Here is a 27,907-nt window from a genome sequence, read left to right as displayed (position 1 = left end):
GTAAAGGAGGAGAGACACATTGGCCCTCATTTATCTTGTACAAACCATGTTAATGTTGAGCCCAGGATTCAACTTATGCCAAACTCTACGTGAGATTTATCAAGCAATCCTATACAGCCGATCCTAGCATACATTTGGTCTGTCGTTTGATAAATCTCACGACAAAAAAAAGATTTCCCCCGCCAGCCTCGCTGTGGGCTTACATTCTATGGCGGTACAATCTTTGTCAAGTAGTACATGAATGACAACAATCTCATCGTCATGAATGGAATACCTTTGTGTATATTAATTTACCCCAGGGCCATTACCGAGAAGTGTGCATGTGCGTTCGAGTTCCACTAAAATAAAGCAGACATGTATCCCCTGTGAGTCACAGACTGCCGTGGCACCACGTATAGGTTACCCGCCGGCATTTCGAAGCGCGCCATTCCAACACACCGTTAACGCACCACACACGCATGCAGTGTCCTGGTGCCCAGATAGGAAGCCCCAGTACATATTTCCCATAATGTTGTTTTCAAATGTATGCACGCACGCACGCACGCACGCACGCACGCACGCACGCACGCACGCCACACACACACACACACACACACACACACACACACACACACACACACACACACACACACACACACACACACACAAAGAGCTGTTGGACTGTTGTTGTCTGTCCTTGTAAGAGTCCTTGGCTCTCCCGGCTACTTCTTCATCTTCTGAACAGCTTTGGATGCTTCATTGTCCCCTGCATGAAAGTCCCCTTCTTCCAGTTCAGCAAGGCTTTAATGTCTTCATGGTCTTGTTATTGGGAAAGCAGCGTACCTTTATGGTGGTTACAATCCCTGACACAATGGGAGAGTCCATCGATTTTCACCATGGCATGAACCTTCTCAAATGAATGAATGGAAGTGAAATGCAGTTTAGTTCTATATACAGGCACACCACAAAGTTGTGTATAGTAACGAGTTGAGCATTTATTTCCATTTTCTCTGTCTCGATGCTAATAGAAACTTCTCATGTAAGCACAGTGAGAAATATAAAACAAGGCCATGCATGTAAAAGGAAATCATCAAAGGGAGTCACAGATCCATCGAAAGAGACAAGACCGACCTTGGAAATTTACTCACCCTGTGAAGCCTTGAATTGATTTGTTGTTTGTGTCCTTCGCTTCTTCCATCGGCTTGGTCCTTAACTCATTTGGTGTCACTAGTGCATTTTCAACGGCGAGGCTCTTAACTTGAAAGCCCTTTTGGCCGGAAACTGCTGAGCCAGGAAGTAAAAATCTGCTATGTATCGCGATTGTCATTTAATCCACCCAAAACATACTTTTTGTAAGCGAAATACTATCGTTACATGAATCAGACGCAAACCAAGCTTGTTTTTGGCCAAAAAGAAGAATCTGAGATATTTACGTTCTAAGAAGCCATAGAAAGCATAAGCCTTTATTTTTTCCATTTCCGGTTTGAACCGGCTTTTTTCACCGGATTGAAACGGTGAAAAAAGTCACTCACCATAATCAATTCAATTCAATCAATAAAAAAAGGCATGATAAGGCGTCATCGGCGCCGAGGTACATACAAAAAAAGGCATCAAAAAGCGAACTCGGCGACGGGTGAGTTAAGTATCAATACTACTGGTCACCATTCGGTGGCCAGTATTTGGGGCAGCTGGACATCACGTTTTCCCATAGGTGCCGGAGGGGGAGGTCATTTGGGTCTTAATGTCCCCGCACTATTGGGGGATGCCTGGACTGGACTGGTCTATTTACTTTTTCCCGGCCGGCACTGGTGCATGCCATCATTGCCATGGTCTAGCACCCTTCTTTTCTGCTGTCTTCCACTGGTCAGCGGTCACTCCATCTTGCCTTCACCCAGGAATGCATGGCGGTGTCAGCTTGTGTTTTGCGGAGCAGTTCTTGGGCCTGTGTGGGAACAGGGCGCCGGGACTTGGGCCGCGTGCGCTGTGCTGTCTCGGTGACGACCTTGTGGTTGTGGGGGAGGTGGGATTCACTCGCCTGTGCCTTCCGAGCGAGGGCCAGCGTGGCTGCTTCTTGTCTGACCATTCCAGCGAGAACAGGCAGCTCGTAGACATCCAGAGACAGTCCGTAAGGCAGTATTGAGGGCAGCATCCAGCTTCTTGACATGTGGGCTACGGCCCCACACCGGGGCACAACTCTGCGGCGGGGGGAACATCAGGGCCTCGGTGGAGATGTGCAGTGTCTTTGTGGTGGCTCCCCATGTAGTACCGGCTAGTACGGCGTATCAGCGCGCCAAAGGCTTTGCCTTGACACTGTCGAAGTGTTGTTCAACTGGCATCTAGTGTTCTGTCATGCTTCACCCCGAGATATGTTGGGGAGGGCTTGGACGACCATGATGTTCATTTTGCGGGTTGCTTCCTTGTTGTAGAGATGGAACATCGTTACAGTCTACAGTCTTCTCAATGCTGAGCTTGAGGCGCCAGTTCTTCAGGTATGAAGACAGAATGTTCATGTCCTCAACGCCCTCTTCTGCTGCTTCCCAGGATGACTTGTGGAGTACAATGGCCCGGTCTTCTGCGTCTCCATACTTTCTTGATATTGTTGAGGGGTATTGAATAGGTTGTGAATGTAGATTCACGACCACTCGACCAGTTAATGAAGAATTCCAAAACGAAGCGAATGCTTGATGAATCGAAGAAAATAGTGGTCGAGGATCAACAGCAGCCATATAATTGGTGGGGGGGAATGTCATTTAGGGGTGTAATCCTTTACATTGTCTATAAACTGATCGCAGTAGGAAGAGATTAAGTAAGCAATAATCAAATTAATAATACACAGTAAAATCTGTTATTTACGAAATTGTAAATGCCGTATATTATTGTGTATTTCTTCAGATCAGTATACATTGAACCAAAGGACATGCAGTAAGTTTGTAAAAGAGGAGTGTCTCTCTCTCTTCTGTCCACAATCTCACTGTCACCCTTGGCAACTGAGATCTGTACATGTGTGTGACCAATGACCATTATGTAAGCAGTATGTGCGCATGTGTGAAAGTGAAGTCAGCTTTTGTCCATGGCTACATTTTTTATATATGCGTGTTATATATGTGTGTGTGAGAGAGAATTTATGGTGTGAGGGTTGAGCTGGTGGGTGACTGTTTCTGCAACAGGAAATCAGTCATGCTATAGCCATCTGATGGAAAATAGGGTCAAATTGGCCTTTCAACTGGCCCTAATCTTCCAATCACTCCTACAAACTGGCAGCCCACTGCTCCACAATGCATCTTTATTCTAAATCACCACAGACAGCAGTAAAGAATTAATTTAAACTCTGATGAACACAAAAATATATTCACTTGCATGGGTATTAGATTACTGCTGGTATTACTGCTGGCTTAGTGAGTGTCTGTGTGCTTCTGTGTGCACTTCAAGATTGAATGAACACCAGGTCATTCTTGATAGCCAAACGGTTCATATCCATTGTTGTGTGCTTGCTTCTCCATGTGTGATGTGTGCCTGTGTGTGATGCTTTCATGCTCACTTGCTAGCTTTCTAATTCTGCATGTTGAAAGGGCTTTTGTTTGCATTGGCAGTGAGAGGGAGTGCAGCAATCAATGGCAAAACCATTATGGTACATGCTTTAAGTAGAGCAGCACCGTTTTAGCCATTTGGCATCGGGCACACCACACACATGGAATTATTTGATCAATAGCCTTGTAGCTTTATAGGGAGGAGTAAATTATATGATCAATGTTGTGTACAGTCGTGCTACCTACACTCATGTTGCGTGCCTGTGCAATAGGTGTAGCCTATGCATGCTCATTGTGTGTGTTTGTGTGGGTGCATGCTTGCAAACAATCATGCGCATTCTGTGTTTAGGTGTTGTACTATCCCTGCACAGTGCACACACATGCTGGTCCATACATCCTCAGTATGCGATCATTGCTCCACTTTCTCTCACATACGCTAAGAAAGGTGGGTACTTTATATGGATTTCTTGTTTGCTTTCCCTGCATAATTTGCTATGTTTTTCGAAGGGAGAAGCTCACAGGGATATCAGGGATGAAAATAGAATGAATGGGACGTACAAGAGGCAGGCTAAATTATTGATGTGTATCATAGCACAGAGGAACACAACGTGCCAACCATTGTCTCGGCTATTCACCTTCAATAAGGCAACAGATCAATCAGTCGGCAAGCATGATGCTCGCTTACCTCCCACCTACACACATATGTATGGACACTTACATTGTATACACACATGTTCTTGTGGTACAGTACAGACACAAACCTGTGCAAGTGCAAAAAATGTCTCACTGCAGGTATGTTGATCTTTTGTTTCATGCACTGAGCGCCATTTGAAAGGGAATTCATGAGCTGATGTATGTCTGTGACATGCCACACACTGCAACCGATCCGAGGGCTCATCTGTCTCTGTGGATGAGTTGGCTTATGCTTTGCTTTCTCTGAGACAAAGAATGAGTGAGTGCATGTGCATGTGTGCATACTTTTGTACGTGTCAGAAAGAGATGGAGGATGGCTGTGAGAGAAGGGGAGAGAAAGTGTGGGTGAGAACAACAGAGAGAGACTAGAGGCTGTAGTTTGATTGAGCTTGACTATGTATACTTTATTACTTTCTCATCGTTCCTCTCTTCTGTCACATGGTAAAAGTTGAACCATCAGGGGAAGGATAAGACAATGACAGGCCGAGGGAGGGTGGTGGTGGGGAGGTGTAGAGGTAGAGGAGGAGGAGGAGGAGTGTTCAGTGGCATAAAGGAGACTCACTTAAACGCTGAAATATTAAAGTGAGTCAGGTTGTAATTTTCCTAAAAAGGCGTGACTGCCATCACAGGCAGACAAGATAAAAGTTGTTTTTCCAGTGGATTCTTGCCAGTCTAGATGAAAAATAGCCGGGGCAAACTTCAGGGGAAATGAATAAATACGGAATTTGAAACATTAATGTTGTAGTATAAGCCGTAAATCGGTGATCCGTGAACAAGCGAATAGAATGAGCAGCAGCTCACTGGCACCGGCGTGAATCCACCGCTCGGGACCAGCTACTCCGGTTCCGGCCGACGGAGCCCGCCCAAATGGGAAGCTCTGTGACGGAGCCGCTCGGAACTGGGGCTGCTCAGGACCGGGGCCGCTCGGAACCGGGGCCGCTCAGGACCGGGGCCGCTCGGAACTGGGGCCACTCAGGACCGTGGCCGCTCGGAACCATGGCCGCTCGGAACCAGGGCCACTTGGAACCGGGGCCACTTGGAACCGGGCTGCTCGGAACCGTGGCCGCTCGGAACCATGGCCGCTCGGAACCGGGCTGCTCGGAACCGGGCCGCTCGGAACCGGGGCCACTTGGAACCGGGGCCACTCGGAACCGGGGCCATTTGGAACCAGGGCCACTTGGAACCGGGGCCACTCGGAACCAGGCCACTTGGAACCGGGGCCATTTGGAACCAGGGCCACTTGGAACCGGGGCCACTCGGAACCGGGCCACTTGGAACCAGGCCACTTGGAACCGGGCCATTTGGAACCGGGGCCATTTGGAACCGGGGCCACTTGGAACCGGGGCCACTCGGAACCGGGCCACTTGGAACCAGGCCACTTGGAACCGGGGCCATTTGGAACCGGGGCCACTTGGAATCGGGGCCACTCGGAACCGGGCCACTTGGAACCGGGGCCACTTGGAACCGGGGCCACTTGGAACTGGGGCCACTTGGAACCGGGGCCACTTGGAACCGGGGCCACTTGGAACCGGGCCACTTGGAACCGGGGCCACTTGGAACCGGGGACGCTCGGAACCGGGTCACTTGGAACCGGGGCTGCCAGCTGGGCCATGTCTTCAGCAGTGAATGAATGGGTCACCACCAGGTCCCCAGAACGGCTGGGAAACAGTGAAGCCACCGAAGAAGATTGAAGATTGACCTACTTTTGTGCAAACATATACTGTAGACATACAAACAAAATGACAGCTTGGCCTTATGGAAAGTGCATTCAAATATCACATTGGCATGAACGCACGGATGCACACACACGCACGCTTGCGCACGTGCGCACGCATGCACAGTATTGCACACACACACAAACACACACACACACACTTATTGTGTAAATAAAAATGCACATTGTGCCTTTCTTAGTCCCCTCCTCCTTCCCTCCCTCCCGTCTCTATTCATATTTATGTATGTTGAAATAGGCAGGCCGCAACTGTGGGCATCCCGTCATTTGCATGCCATAAATAAATGAGGTGAACCAATCAAGAATGCCTCCCATGTCCCGTGTGTGTGTGTGTGTGTGTGTGTGTGTGTGTGTGTGTGTGTGTGTGTGTGTGTGTGTGTGTGTGTGTGTGTGTGTGTGTGTGTGTGTGTGTGTGTGTGTGTGTGTGTGTGTGTGTGTGTGTGTGTGTGTGTGTGTGTGTGTGTGTGTGTGTGTGTGTGTGTGTGTGTGTGTGTGTGTGTGTGTGGTTAAAATTGCATGGAAAATTGCCAGGGGTTTTACAGAGGTGGAAGAGAGATGCCTGCACAGTACAATCCTTAATATTCATTTAACTATAGGAGATTGTAAAAAAACAAAGAAAAAAGGTCTATAGATGAAGACTGAGGATTTTACTGTTTTAGTTGTAAGAGAGAGAGGGGGGGGGAGGCGGAGGACTGTTGGATGGCCATGTCGCACTGCCGACAATAATGACTTTCAAATACGTTTTTTTTTTTCACTTCAGGAGTAAGTGGCTGTCATGGCACAACTCCTTACAGCTGCTTTCTGGAGATAATTGATTTTCAAATAGTTTGGAGGATGGAGGAGGGCAGAGAGCAGAGAACCACAGCGTGCGTGCGTGCGTGCGTGCGTGCGTGCGTGCGTGCGTGCGTAGCGTGCAATGCAACAACAAAAACCTGAACTATTCTGGGAAGATGATGGTCAGAAGTTGGAGTGGTTATTTATTCATGAAGTATTTAAAACGGCAGAGTTTGTCTCTAGAGCTTGGAGTAGAAGACAATCTCAGCTCTTCAAGTAGGTCCATGTCTGCATGGTCTCCGGTACAGGCCCAATGGCGTATTTTATTTCATGCTATTTTATTATGTTGTATATTATGTATTGGTTGTATATTATTATGTAATCTACTGTACCCTGTAAGAATCTTGCGTGTATTAGTTAGTTTAGTATTCACTTGATCATTGTTTGCGAACTATCATGTCGGTTTATTGTCATTATTATAATTTTTTATGTTTTTTTGTGGCTTTCGCCTTTATTTTATATTTTTTATGGAGGTATAGAAAGTAGGCTGACAGGAAATGGGGAGAGAGATGGGGGGGTGACATGTAGTAAAGGCCGTCGGGATCGGGAGTCAAACCCGCGGCACACTGCCAGACTGGATTACCAGCCAAGGTGCCTAGACCGCTGAGCCACGGCCCAGGCCGTTTATTGTCATTATTGTCGTTATTGTCATTGTTTATGCAAACTGTAACTAAAGGTAAGTCCATATGTGCTGGGCATGACACTAAAATAAAGAATCAATCATCAGTCTGTACTCTGATGTCAGCTAGGGTGGAACTTCTTAAGAAGAAGACTATATGTGAAAACCTATACTGGATTGAAGAGGTGCTGTCTTGTGAAATAGAGCCCTGAGTTCAAATAAGTATAACCACACATGTGCTGGTAATGGGAAAATATCAATTTATTGAAATTTAGAGGGTATGTGCATACATAAAGTGAGTGGCGAAGTGAGTTTAACATCATTTAATGCAATCAGATAGGACTATTCTGTATGGGCTATCAAGGCCAGAAAGTCGTTTTTTGCCACTCAGCAGGCGTTCCCGCATAACTTCCGGGTATGATGATGATGTCACGCGCATACCCTCTATAAAGCCTAACACACACCGTCTGTGAACGTGAGCGCGTTCTCGCCTCGCCTGATGCTCCGATACGCCGCTGTTCTATTTTCCAGGCGTTGCCGCACGGCCTCCATCCGGGAATCCGTGTGCGTGGCTGGTCAGCCGCGCGGTAGCGTGCCGCGTCCTGTGGGTGTTGCTGTGATGCGCGGTAATACTGTGCCGCGTCGCTGTGCACCCGCTTCACAGACGGTGTGTGTTGGGCTTAACAGGGATCGAGATGGGGAACTTCTGCCACACGCTTCCTCCTGTGTCTCCACTTGTTCTTCAATGAAGAAAAAATGGAAAAGGCGTAGGCCTATACATTGTTGAAAAATATATTTTTTAAAATATTGTTTTGGGGAAAATGTCTTTGTCCCAAACTCTAAAGGGTTGCATTATAATTACATTATGGGCAATATAAAACAATACAAGTCCAACAATAAATAAATAAATAAGTAAAACATTTCCATTCACATCTGCATATCCTGCAGCTAGGTGTGCATCCTTTATGCCATGACCTGGTGACAATGCCAACGGCTCCTCTTAATGACCTACATTTGACATAAACAGCACTCTACTACATTCCAAAGCGCTCTGTATCCAAATTACTGACTTGTACAATCGCTTGTCAACTCGTCTGTGCATGGCCACGTCGAAAAGGCTCAGGGGTGCGCTCGATTTATCCGTGGCCACAGTGACAGAGTTTGTCGTAGCTCCACGAAAAAGCGATAGCCTCCCTCGCGCGGGGCGTATGAAGGTTCAGGACCGAGCACGCCTCCCGAGTTATTTCCACGAGTTGTGTGTCAGCGGGACATTCTGACAGGTTCTGGCCCGAGGCTTAGATACTCATTTAGACTATAATTGGGGTTTAAACTGAGCACGTAATCTGTACGGCCTCTGTTTAGCACCTGATTGTCAGCATGCGTGTGTGTGTGTGTGTGTGTGTGTGTGTGTGTGTGTGTGTGTGTGTGTGTGTGTGTGTGTGTGTGTGTGTGTGTGTGTGTGTGTGTGTGTGTGTGTGTGTGTGTGTGTGTGTGTGTGTGTGTGTGTGAGAGTGTGTGTGTGTGTAAGTGAAACTTAAACCATGTCATTGTGCAAGAGTAGATGCAGTAAGCAGGAGAGGAGGGAGATGCAGGCCTTGTGCAGACATGTACAACCTAAGATCTAGAGACAAGCTCCCAGTCAGGACAGAGAATGAAACAACACAAACGCACACGCATTAACACGCGCAAACAAATACACACCCACACATGCATGAGACCTCATAAATGTACTTCCCAAAACACGTGTGTGTGTGTGTGTGTGTGTGTGTGTGTGTGTGTGTGTGTGTGTGTGTGTGTGTGTGTGTGTGTGTGTGTGTGTGTGTGTGTGTGTGTGTGTGTGTGTGTGTGTGTTTTCTGATTCAGTTTGACAGGGCTCTTAGGAAGCTGTGTGCTCACTATAATTACACACACTTGAGAAATGTCTGCTCTCACTGTTTGAGAACAAGGTAATCAACACTCCCTTTCTTTCTCTCTATCACACACACACACGCACTAACACACACACACACACACACACACACACACACACACACACACACACACACACACACACACACACACACACACACACACTTGCATGCACGCACACACACATTCACGCATTCCAGTTCAGATTATAGACATCTCTTTTACTTTGGAATCCTGTTTGGGAATAAACAGGTACACACACACACACACACACACACACACACACACACACACACACACACACACACACACACACACACACACACACACACACACACACACACACACACACACACACACACACACACACACACACACACACACACACAATCATCATAGTCATCATAAGTAGCAGCCTATATGTGTTATTTCCGTTCCTGTTGTCATCATCATACGTCTCCGCATAGAGAACCAGGTAAAGCACGATTAGAGTGCTCAGTGCTGGCACGCACGCACGCACGCACGCACGCACGCACGCACGCACGCACGCACGCACACAAACACATAAATACGGGTGCTATAAACACACAAATACACTGATGGCTGGACATACAATTGCGGTGAGGACTGATTTTGTTTTCATATCCTGTCATGATTAGATAGAAAGGAAATGGCAGGAGGAGAACAGGAAATGACAGGACAATGTAGAGACGTATAGGTGCTTTAATAATACTTTTTACACCTTGCATTTCACTTGCTTTGGTTCCAGCCAGAGTGTCCTGCTTGTTTATTCTGCAGCTTGTGGCTGTTGAAACGGATGGTGAGTGAACTGTGTGCATCACCTGCTGCGAGAGGCATGGGCTGGGAAGGTTATGCTTTTCAACTGTAATTCGTATAATCATTTTGATTCGTCAAAGTAATGTAACTCGTTTACAATTTAGGCATTTAGCAGATGCTCTTAGTCCAGAGCGACTTACAGTACATGGTAAAACAACACATGGTAATACATCAAATACATAGAAATAGTCATAAACAATCATAAGCAAGCTAAGAATCTAACATCTGTCTAACAGTAGAATAGCTGTACAGTGTAGCTACATATGAGTATACACTATAGACTATAGAGTGCTATGTCGAAATAAAATGCGATCTAAATTACATATACGTTTAGCCATTGCATAAGCCTGTAAGGTCGTTGAGGCTAGTTCAAGTGCTACGGGAAGTGCTACGGGCTAAGATGGAGTCTGGAGAGGTGAGTTTACATTTGTTTATTTTGTGATATAGCCTACTACTCTAATATTCTATATGTTTTAAACCAAGAGAGTGCAAATGCATACCATAGCCCCATGAAAAAGCAACCTTTAGTTGAGCAACCTTTTGATTATGACTGTCATTTAATTACTGCATTTTGTAATTGAATACAGTTACTCATTTTGTAATTTAATTATGTAACTCCGACCATTACATTGCATGTACTTCCCGCGAACTCTGTCTGTATCAATATGTTTGCTTTGGTCAACAGTTGGTGGAAACATCAAAGCTGCATTTGAACATGGCAAACTTGGAGAAAGTGAAGTGGAAAGAGAGTGTTCAGACTGGTTCCTACCTTGACCTTAAAGATGAAAAGAACTTTCAGACACACTTTGAGACACAAAGTTCAACTGACTTGAAGTTGGTTTTGCTCCACGATTATATGGCCTTCATTCCACTGTCTTCGTGTGCATGCTGTGCTGAAAGAATATTCTCCTCTCATCCTCCCAGTGCCCACTTTAATTACCTTAGACACCATTTACCATATAGGTTATTATGGAACAGCTGTCCCCTTAATAACCCTTTTGTCTATGTGCGTGTGTGCGTGTGTGCGTGCGTGCGTGCGTGCGTGCGTGCGTGCGTGCGTGCGTGCGTGCGTGCACGTGGATGTGTTTGTCCCTGCCCCTGGGCTATAGCGGCCCTGCCTTCCTTTTAGCATAAGGAGTGTGCGCTCGGCAGGCTAGGGTCCCATGGTCATTATTCCACACCCTGTGGATCCTGACATCCCCTAAGAAGTCCCCCAGGTCTCTTAATTCCCCCGCAGGGCCCAGCATCGGAGGGAACACTGTTTTCATTAAGTCGGTCATTTTCGGCGCACTGTGATGCATGTGTGTATAAAATGTGTGTGTGCGTGTGTGTCAGGCTGTTTTTAAATAGTTTTTTAAAAAGATGCGGCGGTATTAAAATGCCACCGTAGTGGATCTATTAACTGGAGAGAGGCAGACGGACAAACTGTCACTGCCGTGGCATTTCAATTCCCTCGCAATGGGACAGCGTTAGGATGCAGGCATGCAAAAACGGGACGGCACTCAACATCCTGTCCACGCACACGCACACACACACACACACACACACACACACACACACACACGCACACACACCAGCACGTCCCCTGTGGGACGTGTACACAGCATGTAGCTAAAGGTCTAAACATTGTTCCACGCCTCCTGTCTGTCTCTGCCACCGCCTGCCTTTTCTTATTACTGTGAAATACTGACAATGTACTACACATACTTAAATACAGAGACATGCATATATGAGAGAGAGAGAGAGAGAGCACACAGAACACAACCCCTCCTGCATGGGGGTCCCTGGCCTGCCCATCACTGCTGAGGTTATTGCATTGATAATGCATCGCAAATGTCCAATTCATATATGGACATACTTACGGCTGCCACAGACATGCAACTTGAACTTGTCTGACTAAGTAGGCCCTGACATGTAACGCATGGTCTGAAAATCTATATGCGCGTGTTGATGTTGTTTCTATTGAGAACATGCACAAAAATGAATTTCGATTTTTTTTTTACTTCTGTAAACCCGAAGCTGATTCCGATTCTTTTGTTGAGGAAAGAGGAACCGACCTTCCAACATACTTTTGCAACACACTCTCACTCCCCGCACAGCCTATATCGTGACTTCTAGGGGCAAATTTAACCAAACATCAAACGTTTGAGTAGTCGTCTGGCGTCTGGTAAAAGGGTGATGGGTCAGCCAAAAAACTGTTAAAACGACTGAGGTGCGCCGTCTGAAGCAGACTTGAGCTACGAGAGGCACCGCCGCGTGAGCCGTCAGCCGAGTGAGTTGCTGTGCCGAGCGTTGCCAAGTCCACTTCAGCCAACTCAGCGCTATCGGCTCGGGCAGTATGGATTTTTTTTTGTTATCGTGGTAATACATCACTGTTTACCGACGGTGTGGCGGTATCGTGGTATTGAGCGATACCTCCAAAATGTTTTGAATGAAAAAAAAACAATATATATATAATAATAATATAAGGGACACGGTGGCGCAGTAAGCGGCCTGCTCACTCCTCATGCATTGAAGGAAGCATGAGCTTAGTTCGGAGCGTCCAGGATTACAGTTTAGGCAATAAGGGCACTGGGTGAAAAAATGGGTTACAAAATCGTTGGATAAAATGTAAATAAAATAATAATAATCACTGTTATGAACTCGATACCGCGGTATGCCTTACACAACCGTGATATTGCAGTTATTGCACCCAGCCCTACTCAGTGCCATTCGAGTTATGTCCAGTCAGGGACATAATTGTAACTCGTATCCCTCCTAGTCAACATGTGCCATTTCAGACCCCCTTCCAGTCACTTCTTGCACGGACAAAATGTGTCCGTGGCTGGACTTGTCATTGTCCATGGCAAAATACATTATAATGCATGACTACAATGTTCTTATTTTGATCACGAGACTCAATTACTGAATTTAAGTCTCTGGATTTTCTTCAGTATATGTAGGACACTGACTTACTATTATGACACAAAGTATGTCACATTAGGAGTCCAATAGGACAGTGGTTCTCTAATGTTTTATTTTCAAGGACCCCCCTGAGAGTGTACAAATGGAGTAAGAGATTAATCACTGACAAAATATCCTTAATGAAAAGGGGTGACCCATTTATCCGTCCGTCTTCTTCTACCAAACCATTCTGTTTGCATAATCTCTCCATGCACAAATAGTACTGCATGCCACAGGAAATAACACGCACTATATTGCATGCTGAAGGCTGGTCGAGCTTCTAGTCTAATTAATTAAAACGCCGCGAACGGGCGCTGCGCGACCTGGCGCAGCACAAACGGGACGACCCGAGGCGAATATTTAAATTCAAGTCTGAACGCACCTTAATACCATAGAGTTATATACAGTAGAATAGAGACTCCTCCCATCTTGCATTGAGTTGCTCACCCATGAGGCGCATGAGACCATTTCACCCTCTCTTCCGGGAATAGAACAGAGTGCATTCTGGGATGGTATTGGGCCATGCGTGAACGTGCCGAGCCGAAAACATGAACGAGTACCGTGCGTGTGCGAGCGTGTCATGAACGAGCGGCACCGTTGTTGTGTATTGGCTCGTGGCGCGAGCAATTGCGTTCATGTATGGCCCAGTGCCGCTCGGAACTGCAATACCACTTTCGGCCACCATGTCCATTGCACTTCAGTGTTTCCTCTCGGTGTCTCTATTACTATATGTGACCAGATTTGACTGAGAGACTGCCATCACGCAAATTCCAGCTTTTCACCAGAGGAGAAAAACTTTTTTCTTTCTTTTTTTTTCCAAAATGAGTTAATAGCACAGGCAGACTCTTCACATACTAGAGCATGTCTGAAATAAGTGTCAGAGCTGAAATCGGCATGTAAATATGAAATAAATGCTTAAACATGTAGCTAGGTGTAATGTTTAACAGAAGTGAACCTTTCAAGCCTATTTTCTCAACTCGCCGTTTTCTACAAGACATTACTCTATAAGCCATATCTCCAAAACTGGTTGGTCAAACTGAACAACCAATATGTCAATTTGAAGCTATGATTCCCTGCTTTCATATGACATGAAGGGAAAAAAACCGAAAATTAAAGAAATTCCAATGGCAGTCTCTCAGTCACATTTGGTCACATATACTCTAATGTGTAACACATGCACCCATGTGCATGTGGGTGTTCACTCCCTCATTCACTCACTCACTCATTCACTCATTTATAATTTTTTCTCTCCCAAAGAATGTCTCTAAGGGAGCTTTACAATAGCTTATCTCATTCTTGACTCTATCTTTACCCTCATTTCATAATCCACATCCTATATGAATTATGTATGGTGTGGACAAGATTTTTACCTCCGGCTGAGCTATACTATATCTGTTCGGAATTTGCTTATCCAATGAATATATACACTGAGAACATTGAACCTAAACAGGGGAGCACTTGTTTAGCATCACTGAATGTCCCTACATCCTTCTTTATTCAAATGCTGCATTTAGTGACGCTCTGGCATTTTGTGTGTGATGTTACACCTCTTTTGACTCGCGTTCCCTATACAGTAGGGCTCAGGGGTAGAGTGGCCGGATGGTAACCGCAAGGTTGCCAGTTCGAACCCGGGCTCCCCCAGAGTTAGTGTCGAAGTGTCCTTTAGCAAGACACTGAACCCCTAATTGCTCCTGATGTGCTGGTTGGTGCCTTGCATGGTTTCCGCCGCCATCGGTGTATGAATGTGTGTGTGTGTGAATGGGTGAATTGATGCACAATCTATGTAATATAATAAAGGCGCTTTATAAATGCACCATTTAACATTTACTGTATGTCAGATCTGTTTCCAGTGAGTGGTAGTCCGAAGACCAGATTTCAGTAGTACAAACTCTATATGAATGCAGTGGAGATATGCAGTGTGCAAGGAACTATGGTTTCCACTGGTAAGCTTCAATAAGACATTTACCAAACAAAACAAAACAAAAAAGCCTCACCATTACATATACCTAACACTGAGCATTACATTATCCTAATCCTAATCCCAAACCTAACCTCCTTAACCCCAAAATAGCTATTTGAAAGTAAGTACTAGTAAACAAATGTCCTTGCTTTTCAGTATTTTCCTCCTCTTTCCATCTTTGTAAGTACACGTACACACGCGCACACACACACGCACACACGCACACATACACGTGTCCTGGATTCTTACACAGAAAAGCACTTCTCGGACAGGCTGTCTAGGGAGAGGTGTGGACAAGATATTCTCAATTTTTTTACCTCCAGCTGAGCTATCCTAATAGCCCTGTATGTATACACACACATGCGAGTCCACTTGCGTGCGCGCACACACACACACACGCACGCACGCACGCACGCACGCACGCACGCACGCACGCACGCACGCACGCACGCACGCACGCATATGCAGACAGGTCTCACTCAGCTGTGTGGGGATGCATCCTTGACAGCACCCATGTCACTAAGTAAGAGAGCCCTATTCCTTTGCATCCAGGGGGACAGATAGAGGCGGAAACAACATGCAGGGGTGCAGGGGAGAGGGAGCACTTTCCATGTTTTCTGTGTTTTGTGTTCCTCTTTTTTTCTGACCGCAGTGAGTCATCTACCTCTGCATGCTGAAAAACACTATTGACCCTGTGGTCCCACCCCTCTTCGTGCCCATTGGTTGGCTGTTGCTCGGTTCGACAAAAATCTTCTCTCTCCATCCACTACCATTTCAGTTGCCTTGTAATGATATTTCACGTAATGTCAAATTTTATGTTAAACTTGGCCTCAGTAAAAAGGAACATCTCAGGTGTGGTATAGTGACTCAGCATAACGTGTTTTTTAACCCCACAACAGGATGTTTTTAAACAACCAGAAGGGGAGGGAGACAAGGCGGAACAGAGTGGAAAGCTGACAAAGGGTCCATTATTTCCCTCAAATGATGTGAGACGATAATAAGGCATAATTTATACTTTGTTGCAAACCGGTGTTGCAACATCGGCTTCCCATGATTGGCCAACCCAACCCATCGGCTTCACGTATTGGCCAAGCGCGTGCTCAGTCGGTCAACCGGTCCATCTGATTGTTGGTTTTTGAGATAATACAGACACACACATACTACGTACAGAGATTTTGTGCATTTATATTAGGATACAACTCATTATGAAATGTTATTGACAATACCTTTGCCTACAAAACAATGACGTATGTATGTATTATCTTTAAGATAATTTCTGAGCCTATACCTATAAATTGCACTCGCATTACCAGAACCATGCATATATCTGCTGTGCGCATTGAGACAAACCCTAATGCAGCCCAGTGGCCTCACTTGAATGTACAGTACTTAGTTGAACGGGGTCCCCCAGGCGTCAATACTAGGCCCCTTTCTGTTTTCCCTCTACATTAAATGTCTTCGCCCCAAATAGCTGATCTACAAGCTCACAACACAATGCAACACGTTATGACGGCTCAGGGGTAGAGCGGCCGGATGGACCAGTTCGATCAGATGGACCAGTTCGATCAGATGGACCAGTTCGATCAGATGGACCAGTTCGATCCCGGGCTGCCCTAGAATTAGTGTCGAAGTGTCCTTGAGCAAGATGCTGAACCCCTAATTGCTCCCAATGTCCAACACATCCACTCCAACCGGAATCAGGTCACGGGGGTAACATTTCCAACAGAGATTTCCAGTCTGTAATACCAGTAAGACGCGTGGGGGAGAGAAGCACGCATCTGCCTCGTTGACGGCAGATTGCTGGGCGAGCGCTGGCGCCTTGGCATGGGGGGGTCAGATCAATATAGAATGAATTCTGTACTGGCCATATAAGGAGCATGTCTTGAGTGTACAGGGTTTGATGAATATGGAATGTCAGAACAAGTCAGCTCCATATACAGTATATGGAGATCTAAGGGTGGTAGCGGGGACATTCTCTTGAGTGTACAGGGTTTGATGAGGGCACAGGTGGGTCGGGCCTTAATTCTCGGGCCTGTTGAGAACTCTAGTTTTCGCCGGCTGCCGGGGGCGGCTGCACTAATAACTTTGGGGCAGGCCCATCTAGAGTTTGAATGGACAGGTGGGAGAGGGCGTCTGTGTGTATGTGACTATGTGTTCATGTCTACACCTGTTTTTTGTTCTATGCTTCACGCGTGTGTGTGTGCGTGTGTGTGCGTGCGTGCGTGCGTGCGTGCGTGCGTGCGTGCGTGCGTGCGTGCGTGCGTGCGTGCCCAGTGGATTGGATGCATTAGCTTTGTGGCAACCCACTTCCCTCCACTTTTTTCCACAATCAACCTTTCCCTGCCTGCCTCACCCTCCATCTGACCTGGGCTATTGTCCAGACACAAAGCGCTCTGGAGAGCTGCACCTCACTGAACATTTGCATTTTAATCACAACACACACACACACACACACACACACACACACACACACACACACACACACACACACACACACACACACACACACACACACACAGTGTTCCGGTATTGTGTGCACTTGAAGCCTGGAGTTTCCCTAAAAATATGAATATTAGCAGTGAAGAATATGTCTATGCTGGCTGTTAGGACGTAAACAAACGCAAATCATCCGATGTTGGGAGCTTCCACAGTTGCAGTTTGGACAATGAGTTTAAAGACTGGGCCATGCACTTCCGTTCCGTTGTGTTTTGGTATGTTAACTTGTGTTGATATCGGCAGTAGGACAGCAGGGAGGCACATGCATGGTATCAGCAGTAGGAAAGCAGGGAGGGACATGCATGGTATCCTCCATGGTATCAGCAGTAGGACAGCAGGGAGGGACATGCATGGTATCCTCCATGGTATCGGCAGTAGGACAGCAGGGAGGCACATGCATGCAGGATAGGAGGGCTCTGGTGGGATGTGATTCATGATTTGAGAGGTGCCTTAGAACCTTACTTTTTGTCATCATAGGTGAAAGTTCTCAAAAGTAGGCTATTATGTGTGATTTAAAGTGTCGTATGCTGGTGTTGCCCAGTGGAAATAGCAGATCTATGCTTTAAGCTTGTAGACTGGCTATTAACGTTGTTCAATGGTGTCACGGTTGAGTGGTTAAAGGAGGCCCTCTTCCTTCAAAGTGCTCATGAGAAACCATGACCACCAGTCGTGAGAAATGTGCTCTGCGGTGACGTGTCAATATGTTGAGCACGCTGCATTCTTAAGAAGGCATCGTTTGTCAAGTATATTCACCAGGCCTGACTTGATACGTGCACGACTGCACGTTTAGCCGTATGATCACCCAGTCACGCTCCGCGCATGTACAAGGCTACATGGAACATGTGCGCGTTTGACTGTGACGCACTTCCCATATTACAAAGCTGACTTTCCGTTCTTAGAGTATATCTATCTCGCTATAAAAACTAGTCTCGTGTTCCTGGTGACACCGACGCCAAAGCAATTCAGCCCCCCCCCCCCCCCCCCCCACCACCACCCCCACCACCACCACCACCACCACCACCACCACCACCATGCCTCCTGCCATGGTTTAGGTGTGATATGGCCCACCCTAACCTTCTAACCTTTGTCTTAAAAGCGGTCTTCCCTCTTTCACATGCCATCCATCGCTCCGATTGGTATAACAGATAATTAGCGGCATGTCACTGCCCCCAGGGGGTGGGGTTGAACGACAGAGAGGAGTGAGGGAGAGCAGGTGAGGAGAAGCAGAGAGAGAGAGAGAGAGAGAGAGAGAGACAGAGAGAGATTGCTGATTGTCTGACAAGTTAGGGCCGGAAAGGCTACACTTAGCCCATTAAAGATTTTTCCTCCAGCGTGACATTTGAGAGCGTGGCTGCGGTGCTGCTCACGTGCATGCACCACCTCACCACTTCCCCCAATGTGCGCCCGGGCATTCCATTTACGGATGGGAAGGAGGGCTAGAAGATGGGGGTAGGAGGTGGGGGTTGGAGGGAATGAGAGAGATAGACAGACATTTTGAGAGAGAGAGAGAGGGGGCGGGGCGGGGGGGGGGGGGGGGGGAGAGAGAGGCCACTAGGCCGTCGCAGTGGCACAAATGGATTTCATTCAGCAAGGTGAACTGTAGTACGCTGATAAATGCACTTCCTTGAATGTCAGCAAATGTCATCCGAGGAGCCATTTGCCGCAGCTTTAATAGCTTCCTCAAACTTACAGAGGAGGGAGCAAGTAGAGAAATAAAAAAGAGGTGAGAGAAAGGAGGGGCCGGGCGGGGGGGGACAGGCGGTCCAATACTCTGAGAAGGAGACAAGAAAGGTGAGGAGACATGCAAACGCAAACACATGCAGCGTGGAGAGAGGCACACATTAGGAAAAGACGGAGGGATTACCAGAGAGAGAGAGAGGGGGAGAGAACAGGAGAGAGCAGAACAGGGCTGGGCTATTGTCACTTCCACATGATTAAGCAATCAGCAATTTGAGACGTCTCCACCAAGGAGGTTCAGATGAAGGGAGCTGTTTAAAATGCAATTACAATCTCCCTCTCTCTCTCTCTCTCTCTCTCTCTCTCTCTCTCTCTCTCTCTCTCACACTATTCCTTTCTTCTGTGTCTCGCTCTCTGTCTGTCTGTGTCTCCTTTGGTTGTCACTCTTTGTCTCTTACTGTCCTTCTCTCTGTCTCTCTCAGCTTCCAAGAAATGAACTATCCGTTTATCTGTGACAAGCACATGCATGTATACGACTGACACTCTTGTGCACGCACGCACGCACGCACGCACGCACGCACACACTCACACACGCACGCACGCACACACGCACGCACTCACACACTCACACACACTCTCTCTCTCTCTCTCTTTCATGAGAGATCAATTCATGTAAAGTATAAGGACTTACTAGGACTTTTAACCCTGGCCTTTCTTGGCTTGCAATGCATGCACAGATAAGCACACATGCAGGCACATATGCGTGCACGCGCGCATACACACACACACACACACACACACACACACACACACACACACACACACACACACACACACACACACACACACACACACACACACACACACACACACACACTCTCACAACCTCCTTGCAACTGTATGACAACAAATATTTCCTAGGAGACAAATCTAGCCATGTGGTATGAATCTAAGCTAAGCTGTGTAGCTTAGTTCACAGCTTAGTGAGATCCAGCCGCAGCAACAACAGCAGCGAGTGTGCTCGTTGCACGCTGTAGATGTGTCAATGCCTTAGCCTTACTAATTCAGTCTTGGCCCCGGCGAGTTGTTCCTGTGAGTGACCAGCCAATGACCTGTTGCTTAAGGGGCCACGTTTGGCGCGCAGCAGCACACAAGAAGTTGAATCATTGGCCATTTCTGAACAACTGTACTTTTCTGTTCTTGTGTGCTCGTGAACGTCATTGGTGTGGGGGGCACGTTGGCACAGTCGGTAGTGCTGTCGCCTCACAGCTAGAAGGTCCTGGGTTCGATTCCCACTGGGGACGCCGTGGGCACTGGGGGCGTGCTCTCTCCTCCGCGCCATCAGTGCCCATACACGAGGCGGGGTTGGCGAAAGGGCCCTTCTGTGTGGAGTTTGCATGTTCTTCCCGTGTACCCTCACAAAAAACATGCAGTAATCCTGGTCTCTAAACTACCTCCCCCCTGGCCAGCCTGATGGAGGGGAAAGGAACTGGTTGGAATAATGTTTTCCTTCCACGCGCTATACGTCCGGCCAGGGAAACCCTGTCGGGTGAAAAGGAGCAGCTTGGACTCCTCATGCATAGAAGTGAGCATGAGGTCAGTCCGCTGCCCCCCCAGGTTGGCAGAGGAAGTGTAGCGCCCAGGTTTTTTTAAAACAGATAAAAAAAGATCACATTTACACACGTACAGGCGCGTCACCACCTTTCAATGTGAGTACTTCGCGACACCCCCACTCTCACATAAGTGATTTCACCCCCCCCCCCCCACACACACACACACACACACACACACCTTTGAACACCCGACTGACTGACTTTTTGTTTTGTTTTTGTTATTCCACTTGGACGTCAGCAACAACTCTGTTTCCCCTCTATATGAAAGCCTATTGGCCCATTTAAGATTGATTGAACGGCAACTGTGCCATTTTTGCCTAGCCAAAACATGCCTATACCTGGGAATTTTGGCTCGAGAACAGGCTAAAAATAGATACAAATATTCGACGCACAGGCATCGTCCCCTCCCCACGCTCACCCCCCCCCCCCCCCCCCCCCCCCCCCTCAGATACCCGTGACACCCCTGTACACGTACCTGGATGTGAACTTGAAATTCACCCACTTTCAGGGATGCGTCAGGACAGCCAAGTATGCCAGAATGCATTGTGAACCAACCAGTGGCAATGGAGGAGAAAACCCAACTACGTTGTTCTCTTTTCAAACACTACTTGTTTAGGCGAAAATGTGTTTAAGTAATTTAATCAAGACTAAGAGAGAGAGCTGACTTGAACATTAAAGGACAACTTTAGTTTTTTTCAACCAAGGTTCATGTTTTAGGTTGTTATTAGATTTGCTGCTTTCTTTAGTTTTAGGGATTTTAGCTGTTTTGACAGGGGGGCGGGGGCATTCGAGCATGGGGCTAAATATGTATTTCTTTACAAAATATTACGGCAATTTCTTTTTTTATCATTTACTATAGTCCTATTAGACCTCAGGAAATTACATCTGGCCACAGAAGATCACAGGATCTACTGAATGTGAAGGTAGCCTACTGGCGGAAGGCTTATACTGTGTGTCATAGGCTCAATATGCCATTCTGACACATTCAGTAGATCTTGTGATCTTTTGTGGCCAGATGTAATTTCTTGGGGTCTAATAGGACTATAGTAAATAATAAAATAAAATATATCGCTATAAACTTTGTAAAAAAAAATACATATTTAGCCCCATGCTCGAATGCCCCCGCCCCCCCTGTCAAATACAGCTAAAATCCCTAAAACGAAAGAAAGCAGCAAAGGGATCATCTTTTACTTTCTCTAATAACAACCTAAAACTTGAACCTTGGTTGAAAAAAACTAAAGTTCTCCTTTAAGGTCCTGCAAGTCTTTGCATATTGTTTTGTAATCGTTTACATCGTCCTGTGTGTAAACGAGTGGATGAGTACACAGTGTGTCCAACCTTAAACATTGCAGATCCACAAGCATGTTTGAATATATTTTTTAACATTTCTCCTTATAAAACAAACAAAGAGGTAGAAGCGCACACCAGTAGTGGGGAGGTGCTGAATGGAGATAAAACCACACCAGTAGTGGGGAGGTGCTGAATGGAGATAAAACCACACCAGTAGTGGGGAGGTGCTGAATGGAGATAAACCACACCAGTAGTGGGGAGGTGCTGAATGGAGATAAAACCCACACCAGTAGTGGGGAGGTGCTGAATGGAGATAAAACCACACCAGTAGTGGGGAGGTGCTGAATGGAGATAAACCACACCAGTAGTGGGGAGGTGCTGAATGGAGATAAACCACACCAGTAGTGGGGAGGTGCTGAATGGAGATAAAACCACACCAGTAGTGGGGAGGTGCTGAATGGAGATAAAACCCACACCAGTAGTGGGGAGGTGCTGAATGGAGATAAAACCCACACCAGTAGTGGGGAGGTGCTGAATGGAGATAAAACCCACACCAGTAGTGGGGAGGTGCTGAATGCAGATAAAACCCACACCAGTAGTGGGGAGGTGCTGAATGCAGATAAAACCCACACCAGTAGTGGGGAGGTGCTGAATGCAGATAAAACCCACACCAGTAGTGGGGAGGGAGGTGCTGAATGCAGATAAAACCCACACCAGTAGTGGGGAGGGAGGTGCTGAATGCAGATAAAACCCACACCAGTAGTGGGGAGGTGCTGAATGGAGATAAAACCCACACCAGTAGTGGGGAGGTGCTGAATGGAGATAAAACCACACCAGTAGTGGGGAGGTGCTGAATGGAGATAAAACCACACCAGTAGTGGGGAGGTGCTGAATGGAGATAAAACACACCAGTAGTGGGGAGGTGCTGAATGGAGATAAAACCACACCAGTAGTGGGGAGGTGCTGAATGGAGATAAAACCACACCAGTAGTGGGGAGGTGCTGAATGGAGATAAAACCACACCAGTAGTGGGGAGGTGCTGAATGGAGATAAAACCACACCAGTAGTGGGGAGGTGCTGAATGGAGATAAAACCACACCAGTAGTGGGGAGGTGCTGAATGGAGATAAAACCCACACCAGTAGTGGGGAGGTGCTGAATGGAGATAAAACCACACCAGTAGTGGGGAGGTGCTGAATGGAGATAAAACCACACCAGTAGTGGGGAGGTGCTGAATGGAGATAAAACACACCAGTAGTGGGGAGGTGCTGAATGGAGATAAAACCCACACCAGTAGTGGGGAGATAAAACCCACACCAGTAGTGGGGAGGTGCTGAATGGAGATAAAACACACCAGTAGTGGGGAGGTGCTGAATGGAGATAAAACCCACACCAGTAGTGGGGAGGTGCTGAATGGAGATAAAACCCACACCAGTAGTGGGGAGGTGCTGAATGGAGATAAAACCACACCAGTAGTGGGGAGGTGCTGAATGGAGATAAAACACACCAGTAGTGGGGAGGTGCTGAATGGAGATAAAACCCACACCAGTAGTGGGGAGATAAAACCCACACCAGTAGTGGGGAGGTGCTGAATGGAGATAAAACACACACCAGTAGTGGGGAGGTGCTGAATGGAGATAAAACCCACACCAGTAGTGGGGATGTGCTGAATGGAGATAAAACCCACACCAGTAGTGGGGAGGTGCTGAATGGAGATAAAACCACACTAGTAGTGGGGAGGTGCTGAATGGAGATAAAACCACACTAGTAGTGGGGAGGTGCTGAATGGAGATAAAACCACACCAGTAGTGGGGAGGTGCTGAATGGAGATAAAACCACACCAGTAGTGGGGAGGTGCTGAATGGAGATAAAACCCACACCAGTAGTGGAGAGGTGCTGAATGGAGATAAAACCCACACCAGTAGTGGGGAGGTGCTGAATGGAGATAAAACCCACACCAGTAGTGGGGAGGTGCTGAATGGAGATAAAACCCACACCAGTAGTGGGGAGGTGCTGAATGGACACACCAGTAGTGGGGAGGTGCTGAATGGAGATAAAACCCACACCAGTAGTGGGGAGGTGCTGAATGGAGATAAAACCCACACCAGTAGTGGGGAGGTGCTGAATGGAGATAAAACCACACCAGTAGTGGGGAGGTGCTGAATGGAGATAAAACCACACCAGCAGTGGGGAGGTGCTGAATGGAGATAAAACTACACCAGTAGTGGGGAGGTGCTGAATGGAGATAAAACCCACACCAGTAGTGGGGAGGTGCTGAATGGAGATAAAACCACACCAGTAGTGGGGAGGTGCTGACTGGAGATAAAACCCACACCAGTAGTGGGGAGGTGCTGAATGGAGATAAAACCACACCAGTAGTGGGGAGGTGCTGAATGGAGATAAACCCCCAAAAAAAGGAAAAGAGGCCGCACAGCTCGCAGTCACGATGCAAGAAACTTTTATTGAACCGACGTTTCGGCAAACAAGATGCCTTCTTCAGGGTATCTATCTATGATATACCCAAAATAGGGATGCCAATATTGAAGTTGGTTGATGCCTACTGTATAGCTATACTCACGGTAGGGCATTAAGCAACTAGTCGACCTTGTTGGTACTAGTTGACTAGTTGATAAAAAAAAGTTAAAAAAAAGTGTATTTTTTTTAAATCTTTTTTCCCGATTTTGTAGGCCTCCAGATCAGTTAGATTATAGTTATAGTCACCAATGTACACAGTTTTGAAATGTACAAATATTTATTTCCAAAAAAAAAATATATATATATATATATATATATATATATTTTTTTTTTACATAATAGGTAGTTAAACAACTAGTCGACTAGTCGACTAGTAAACTAGGCAACTAGTCAACTAGTAAAAATGACTAGAAGTGAATGCCCTAACTCACGGTGTGAACTTCTCATTATATTGTATAGATGTGTGCATGCAATTGTGCACATGCCAGTGTGAGAGTGCTGCAGGTTTACTGTGATAGTGCACGAGGAGACCACTTACTGCAGCCAATCCTAATCCCCCCCCTCCACCCCCATTCGTTGCCACAAGCAGTTGCTAAGGTTACAAATTACCTTTGCCAGCGTTAAGTGGTTTCCTTTCTGACACTGGAAGCCTTAATCCCTTTACTGAATACATATTTAATTTAGGATTACTGCCACGATGGATACAGTTGTTCTTCTTACAATATTCCAACTCCAGCGTGCTGTTTTTGTCCATGCTCATCAGACAGATAGTTGCTGTTAGGCAGAAACCTCATATTTCAGTTTTTCAACTTGTTATGTTTCTTTTTGTAAATCAATGCACTACTTCGTCATGCTGCAGTGTCATACAAAAGTAGCAGATCTGCAAATTAAATATGCTTCCTGAGGCTATGCGTTGTGAGCTTGTAGATCGGCTATTTTTGCTTTTGTTTTAAGTAAAAGTGGTCTGTGGTCTGTCTGGCTTTGATAGATATTTAAGCATAAACAAGAGCTTGAATAATACTACTTTGGAACCATTTGAATACAGGTTATTTAGGTTTCCAGCCCACAGCAACAATATCCTTTGATTGGTGCTCTCAGCTGATAGGAGCTGTGGAAATGCCAGGAGAAAGTGTAATGTTACGTTGATGAGTCAGTTACGTTAGGAGTCATTGTTGATTAATGACACAGACGTTTCTGCTGAATAATGGACTAGATGGCCTTCTTGTCTGGAACTCCCTCGCTTTCTATTCTACTCAGAGGCAAAGAGATGTTAAAAAGCAATTAAACCACCTCACACAGCCCAAAAAAGCTCTATAATGTGGAAATGTTACAGGACAATCCAGAACCCCCGGTTAAGGTTTAATAATAACCATTATTTAATACATTGGCTATTGTTGTAATATATCTAGGGCTTCTACGATATTCTGAATTTACTTGCAGACTTATTCACGTTACAACTGATATTGCAACCTTATAGCTACTTTGTTGTTTCATTCCTACTCCAGCTTCTGGTTGTACATAAACATTTACCTGGCATTTACTTTTTTCTTTTTACCCCTTTCTTCTCCCCACATTTTAGCTCAGATGGCTCGGATATGTCCTCCGACTGGATCAGAGCAGCATTCCTATAAAGTAGCCTTAAGATGGACCCCACCTGGAAAGAGGAAACAAGGGAGGCCAAAAACAACCTGGCGGAGAACTGTGACCTCAGAACTGAAGATGGCAAAATCTGACATGGGGCGAGGCACAACATGCTGCACAGGATAGGACCAGTTGGAAGCAGATAGTCGCAGCCTTATGTTCCACCGGGAAAGGATTAAGTATAAGTCTTGTCCCCAATTTAGTCGTTATGCCAATTGATTCCTCCCCACACATTTCTGTGCATTGTTACTGCTGTTGGTATCCTACTGGCTCATGCACCTGCCACTGCGGAGCCCCCACCAGGAGGATGTAGACTTGAACCTTCGTCCTTTCTCCTCCTGCCCAACACTCATCGCTCCCAACACTCAGCGCTGACAGGTGCCGCCCCAGCCCGTAGGAGTACGTGTAGTGACAAATATCCCCGGAACACGGACCAAGTTCGTATATAGACGCTCGACAAAGCAGGATGCCCCCGCGGTGGATTAAAACCCCCAGACTCCACGGGGGTGTGCAGCTACGTTAACACTGACAGCCCTCTCCTGGCGATATAATCCAATCGTGAGCACCTACCAGCTTGTCATGGCTTTGCTGGCATCTCCGTCTCACTGCACCCGTTCTCCAAACTCGGGACAGCTCTGGCCTTTGTTTGGGACAACATGGCTGCCGTGTTGCTCCTGCTGGAGCATGCAGGTGTCTTGCATGCAGGTGTGGCTTTGAGTCCCTAATCCTACCATGCGTGAACAGGTCAGACCTTTTAACTGTTCCCAGCCCAACCAATCTCAATGACATCACATGGTAGCTCACTGAATCTCCTATTATGAAATGCCAGAACTCTAATCACAAGCTGTAGGCTGTAGATGTGTCAATGCCTTTATAGCCTTAATAATTCAGTCTTGGCCCCGGCGAGTTGTTCCTGTGAGTGACCAGCCAATAACCTGTTGCTTAAGGGGCCACGTTTGGCGCGCAGCAGCACACAAGATGTGGAATCATTGGCCATTTCTGAACAACTGTACATGTCTGTTCTTGTGTGCTCGTGAACTTGTGAAACACAAAATCGCAGTTCTGTCCTAGTTCAAAAGATCACATTTACACATGTACCTGGATGTGAACTTAAAATCCACCCACTTTCGGGGATGCATCAGGAGGTGACTTGCATGAGCTTGGGACAGCCATGCCAGAATGCATTGCCAACCAACCAGCGGCAATGGCGGAGGAGAAAACTCACAACTATGTTCTTCTATCTTTTGAAACACTACTTGTTTAGGTGAGAATTTTGTTTAGGCAAATCCACCACAGTGGATTCAAACCCCAGACTTGGGGTGGTGGACCAATCTCTCATGACATCACATGGTAGCTCACTGAATCTCCTATTATAAATGCCAGAACTATAATAAACTAGACAGGGATCTAACACTCAGCTGTGATATAACCCTTAATATCCCTATACCATGCATAGTTGCGATCTGCATATTAGATCATAACAAAAAGGGAAGAATGTGCAGGTCACTTCACATCCCTAATATAAAAAGGCTCGACACAGTAAACGTTTGAGTGTTAACTTCACTCTGAAAGATTGGCACAATGATGATTGTGGTCAATATCTGCAATGAACACTCAGGATGTTATGTGTATGTGAAATATAATTCAATTTTTTTATGAAAGATGTTCCATATTTTTCCTTCCA

General features: G+C 46.5%; 1 long non-coding RNA gene across 1 annotated transcript in view; it reads left to right on the top strand.

Annotated features, from left to right (window-relative positions):
- The window catches only part of LOC306931709, a 70,972-nt gene extending 43,956 nt beyond the window's left edge, over positions 1-27,016 (top strand). Inside the window, exon 4 of the long non-coding RNA XR_013791042.1 lies at positions 26,162-27,016. This is a non-coding gene — a long non-coding RNA (uncharacterized lncRNA). The remainder of the gene's footprint in view (positions 1-26,161) is intronic.
- Positions 27,017-27,907: the final 891 nt, after the last annotated feature.

This window comes from Electrona antarctica (genome assembly GCF_951216825.1).
Source record: "Electrona antarctica genome assembly, chromosome: 10".
Lineage (NCBI taxonomy): Eukaryota > Metazoa > Chordata > Actinopteri > Myctophiformes > Myctophidae > Electrona > Electrona antarctica.
Note: the sequence above shows the minus strand (reverse complement) of the source record. Positions and strands in the feature narration are given on the sequence as shown.